This window comes from Polypterus senegalus, chromosome 18, assembly GCF_016835505.1.
Source record: "Polypterus senegalus isolate Bchr_013 chromosome 18, ASM1683550v1, whole genome shotgun sequence".
Lineage (NCBI taxonomy): Eukaryota > Metazoa > Chordata > Cladistia > Polypteriformes > Polypteridae > Polypterus > Polypterus senegalus.
Genome location: NC_053171.1, coordinates 12,480,917 through 12,487,035, shown reverse-complemented (window position 1 = coordinate 12,487,035; position 6,119 = coordinate 12,480,917). Strand labels below are relative to the sequence as shown.

General features: G+C 43.5%; 1 long non-coding RNA gene across 1 annotated transcript in view; it reads right to left on the bottom strand.

Annotated features, from left to right (window-relative positions):
- The window catches only part of LOC120518964, an 11,824-nt gene extending 7,942 nt beyond the window's left edge, over positions 1-3,882 (bottom strand). The window contains exon 1 of the long non-coding RNA XR_005631347.1: positions 3,850-3,882. This is a non-coding gene — a long non-coding RNA (uncharacterized LOC120518964). The remainder of the gene's footprint in view (positions 1-3,849) is intronic.
- Positions 3,883-6,119: the final 2,237 nt, after the last annotated feature.

Below are 6,119 nucleotides of genomic sequence, written 5' to 3'. Positions count from 1 at the left end.
AGCACTTCCGCCACACCAGGAAGTGCTGGGGGGAAGACTTTGGAGGATACCCGGAGAGCTGCCGGGAGAACAGCCAACACTTCCGCCACGCTGGGACGTGGCCAATGGGGGAGTGTCGGAAGCACCTGGAGCTCATCCGGGTCATGTATAAATGGGGCTGTCTCCCTTCATTTGAGGCTAGAGTCGGGTGGAGGAAGGACGAAGCTCAGGAGAGCTGTGGAGGCGGCCCGAAGAGAGGCATTTGTGTGGCCAGGACTAATTTGGGGTTTTGTGCACGTGACTGGGTCTGAGCGACCATTGACTGGGGTCTGTGTGACCCATTATACTTGTAAATATTTGTAAATAAACGTGTGGTAGTTTGAAGAACAACATGTCCGCCTGTCTGTGTCCGGGCCGGGTTCACAATATATATATATATATACACACATACATATATACACACATACATACATATACATATATATATACATATATATACATATATATATATACACATACATATATATATATATATATATACACATATACATATACATATACATACATACATACATACATACATACACGGGCGGCACGGTGGCGCAGTGGTAGCGCTGCTGCCTCGCAGTTAGGAGACCCGGGTTCACTTCCCGGGTCCTCCCTGCGTGGGTTTCCTCTGGGCGCTCCGGTTTCCTCCCACAATCCAAAGACATGCAGGTTAGGTGGATTGGCGACTCTAAATTGGCCCTAGTGTGTGCTTGGTGTGTTTGTGTGTGTCCTGTGGTGGGTTGGCACCCTGCCTAGGATTGGTTCCTGCCTTGCGCCCTGTGTTGGCTGGGATTGTCTCCAGCAGACCCCCGTGACTCAAACCCGGATTCAGCGGGTTAGACAATGGATGGATGGATATATATACACACATATATATATATATATATATAAAGTATATAAAGACTTACAGTATTCCAGATATATGCTGATTATTTCTCTCTGCTTGCTGAATTTCATTCCCTCTGTTCTGTTAATCTCTATTTGCTGTGTGAAGATCTAATTGGCTTTTTTCATGTTCATAACAATGATGGTGTGACTTGAAAATGAGTTGCTCAGTTGGATTTACAGCCAAATTGTAAAATTCTGATTGCGGCAACAACATCACTTGGCGTTGTTTCCTGTTCGTGATCACTTCTAGAAATCTCAATAATCAGCTATGATACCGTTCTAGCCTGCAAATTATTTTCTTTTGAAATATACAGTATGAGATGCCTTTAGCATTTCCTCCATGTGTTCCTGCAGGTATCTCTGGTCTAAACTAAAATATCAGTTTATGTCAAAATGGATTCTATTAAGTGCCAGCATTTATGGATTGAATCACCAAAGCCAAGTGGTCTTAGTGGGCACCTTAGTAGTTAGCGCCTGATTAGGTGTAGCATGGTGAGAAATGAGACAGTGTTGTATTTATAAGAGAAGGCAGCGAGTGTTGTAATTATCAACAAAAAAAGGAGTCAAATTATGAGTAGCTGTGATGAACCATCAGCACAGTCGGGTATCCAAATAATCTACATGTTAACATCTCCTATGATCACAAGTGCCACTACACAGCGATGCACCAGTCTCAATGTAACCAAACTGGTAAGTGAATGGGGACCAGTTGTGGTGATTACAGTCCCTACATCACAAGAATGTCTTAACAACATGTTCATCAATACTTCAATTTTTTGAGGCTGGGTTACGAGTCTGATGTATTGTGATGCACGTTGACTGTACAGATGTGACAATGGGGGGATGCTGGCCACCACAGCTGCAATTAGACACTGCTGGTCAGGATGTGGGAGACACCAATGAAGTTCAAAGAATGCGTTTAAATTAAAAAACTAATGAGTGTCCCTAATTACTTGTGCAAGAATAATCGATTGATTTTGATTTCTATGCAATCTTTGTTCTAGATCAGGGGTCTGCAAAGTCAGTCCCGGGGGACCTCAGCAGCTGCATGTTTTTGATCCAGTCTGATTGCTTAATGATGTGGTGGGTTGGCACCCTGCCCAGGATTGGTTCCTGCCTTGTGCCCTGTGTTGGCTGGGATTGGCTCCAGCAGACCCCTGTGACCCAGTGGTTGGATTCAGCGGGTTGGAAAATGGATGGATGGGTGATTGCTTAATGAGAAACTAATCCTTGCCAATAACGCATCTTGCATCAGTTTCTTATTGTTTTTATCCTGCCATGTCAGCTCATTCTTATATTGTAGATTTTAATTTTCCTTTCCAAGGATATCATCCAAACAATTTGTAGCCTGATGTGGATTTGTAATTCTCGGTCCTTCATTTTCCTTACAAATAGTTTATTCAACCAGATAGTTCATAATGAATACACACAGAAGTAAGCTGGAGAGTTGCCTTTGCAGTTCCTTTGTCATTTGAGTCTTATTGTTAGTAAGAAACCTTTAAAAACAGGGAATGCAGTCTTTAGGACTAAAATATGCAATTAAGGGTTAATTAATCTTAACCAGCGAGACGAGATTAAGGTTTTTTTTTTTTTTTTTTCCCAGTGCCTTTAACACCATTCTGCCTCACTGACTGGGGGGAAAAAGCTCAAGGCTTTGAATCCTGATGCCCCCACAATCTCCTGGATGACTGACTACCTGACCAACAGTTGGTGAGGCGGAGTGACTGTGTGTTAGAAATGGTGGTGTGTAATACTGGAGCACCTCAGAGAGATGTCATGTCTCCCACCCTCCACACAACTGACTTCCAGCACAATACCAGTGCTTGCCATCTACAGAGATTTTCAGATGACCAGTCCATAATAATGGAGATGACTCAAGAGTATAGAAAGACTGTGGACGTCGTCGTCTTGTGGTGCAGGGACAACAACCTGCAACTCAATATCAGCGAGACAAAGAAGCTGGTGAGGGGGCTTCCAACGGGCCAAGGACCGAGAGAGACCTTTCACCATACTGGGGAGGGCGTGGAAGTGATGAAGAGCTACAAGTTGTTCGCGTACCCAACAAACTGGACTGGTCTGACAACACAGTGGCGCTGGACAAGAAGGGCCAAGGAGATTCAGGTCTTCTGATGTGCACAGCAAGCTGCTGGAAATGCTTTACCAGTCCATAGTAGCCGGTGTGGGGTTCCATGCTGTGGCCTCCTGGGGAAGCACAATGCCCGAATAAACTTATCAGGAAAGCCTGATCCATCGCATGGAGAACCTTGGACAAGTGGAAAAGAGGATGGTGGCAAAATTGGATGCCATCATGAAAAATTCCGTCCAACCCCTCCAAGAGGCATTCAACGGGAGCACTGCCAGCCCCAGGCTCATTTCATCACATTGTGGTAAGAAGCGCATCTGGGGGTCTTTCATGCCCACTGCTATCAGGCAATCCAAAGTTTCCACTCAATGTACTTGCTAAGTTTACTTTAATTTATTGATTGATTGGAAGGATTTTCTGTTCTGTAAGTCTGTTTTTTTTTTTTTGTTGTTTCTGCTGCTGTATGCGTTTAAATTCCCCCATGGGATTAATAAAGTTTATCTAATCTAATCTAATCAACGCCAGTAATGGACTTCTCATTAAGTACTTGGGTTGGAACAGAAACCGGCCCTCCAGAACTGACTCTGCAGACCCCCGGTCTAGATGGTAGTAGCATTAATGTATCTTAGATCCTAGGCTTGCCAAACTGGGGAGTCCCCCCTCTTGTAGGAAAATAGGAAAAAGCCAGGAGGTAAAACAGAGAAAGAGATTTGGAAACTTAACATCAGCTTTGGAAATGTTAGTTTAACAGATGAACACAGACTTATTCTTAGGTTATAGCAAGTCAAATAATTCAAACAAAAAGTAAGTACAGTAGCATGTTCAGTTCATTTCATTTCATTTTTTCTTACCTAAAACAGATAGCCTCAGAGTAGTCCAGACATCTGCAAATATAATAAAGTTACAATGAAACTTACAGCATTCAAAACTGTTCATCTGGTATAAATATATCAGAGCATATCCGTTTTAGAGGTTCACATTTCTGTAAGAGGGCAGCACGGTGGCGCAGTGGTAGTGCTGCTGCCTCGCAGTTAGGAGACTCGGGGTTCGCTTCCCGGGTCCTCCCTGCGTGGAGTTTGCATGTTCTCCCCGTGTCTGCGTGGGTTTCCTCCCACAGTCCAAAGACATGCAGGTTAGGTGTACTGGCGATCCTAAATTGTCCCTAGTGTGTGCTGGGTTGCGGTGGGCTGGCGCCCTGCCCGGCGTTTGTTTCCTGCCTTGCGTCCTGTGCTGGCTGGGATTTGGCTCCAGCGGACCCCCGTGACCCTGTAGTTCGGATATAGCAGGTTGGATAATGGAGGGGTGGATGTGTGCTGGGTGTGCCATGTGGTGGGCTGGTGTCCTGCCCGGGATTTGTTTCCTGCCTTGCGCCCTGTGCCGGCAGGGATTGGCTCCAGCGGACCCCCGTGACCCTGTGTTAGGATGTAGCGGGTTGGACAATGACTGACTGACATTTACTTAAGTTCTTAAAACCTTTAATCGTAGTAAATTAAGGTTATTTAAAGCTAAGCTGAAGTTGTTGCATTTCGGTCAGGGTTCCTCCCTTGGTTGGGGTTCAAATTCTTGTTTTATGTCTCTTTTGTTCATTGCTGAGTCTTTGACTTCTGTTAATCTTACTTGTGTTTACTTATTAGTTTGCTTTTTTTTTCTTATGCTTGTGTTATGCGCCTTGTGTTTTGTGGGTGGTTCCCCAAGAGGCGGAGCCACCTGCCCACTGACACAAAGAACTGCCCTCAGTCCTATGAAGGCGGGGCCAAGCCACAGTCCCTTATGGTTCATTTGAATGTGCTTTGGTGTGAGGAGTGTTTATTGTGGCTTTTCCATGCTTATTCCATATGATTTTTTTTGGATATTTCGGACCTGTACTCTGTTTTTTAAGTGTCATATTAGGAATTTGGTTTGCTTTCATTGAGTCAGACAACACCTTTTGCCATTCTGTGCTCCACAGAGCTTACTTTTTGCTACAGAGCAAATTTTGAAAAATAAATCATCCCATGTTTGCGCTTATTACTAGCTGGGGTTTAACAGTAATAATCTCCCTCTAGTGGGCATATTTGGAAGTTTTGAAGACTTTTGCGCTTGGAAACTCTTGAGTTCATAACAAAAGTAAGACCAGTTGGCTTCTTTTTTTTCGCCTCCCTCCGCTGTACAATATTTCCATACTTTCTTCTTCTTTTCTGCACAATTTACCACCATCACAGAACTCAAGCAATACAAAGCATGTCTGCCAAAGGTTATCACAATACTTTTTAACATTCATGGCACTCCAAGATTTCCAGTATTTTTCAGTCACCACAATGTAAAAAACAAAACAAAGTACGCATCAGTTTGCTTTTACTGAGGAACAAATAATAAAACCGAATGCCTAAAATAATATTAATATTTGGTCAGTTGTTGAAATGCCCTGTAGACATGCAACCCGACCCAGCAGGCTTAATCCTACAGGCTTTCTTTTATGCCATGTGCAGTTCAGGCAGGAGAAGCTGCTGTTCATCTGAGCTTATTTACCTGGTTTTAGATTTTAAAAAAAATTCAAATAAGTCAAATGGCACATCTGCTCCTGCTGAATATGCTTTTCTTGCTACAGACAGATTTATCATTCGTCATCTCTAAATGACAGGCTTTCCACCTACAACAAGGGCCTATGCCTTTCACTTGAACCACCAACATTGAAGTCTAACTTTCAGAGCTTAGCTACAGATACAGAAGAGCAAAAAAGCATTTGGCCCTGCTCAACGGGGAGCTGAAGCATGACCGAGACTTTATTAAAAGTTAAGAAAATGGCGGAGGACAATCAAAATTAGGAAAAGACCGGAATCTTGGACAGAATCAAAATGTATAGGGCAGAAAAGATAAGATAGAAACAGGTCCAAAGGCAATCTGTCATTAAGATCACGAACACAGGGCCTGGCTTCAAGACAAGGCAGTGTCAGGCAAACTTGGTCTTTTGTATAGCGAAAGCTTACCAGACAACTAGAAAATCTACAACCGCAATGACTACAAGTGATAATTAGGCCTGCCAAAAAGTTTTCTTCATTTCTCTACAGTATGTTCAAGCAAAAAGGTACATGGGTTTCCATCCTCAGTCCAAAGATATGGAGGTAGGGATATAAGGTATGCC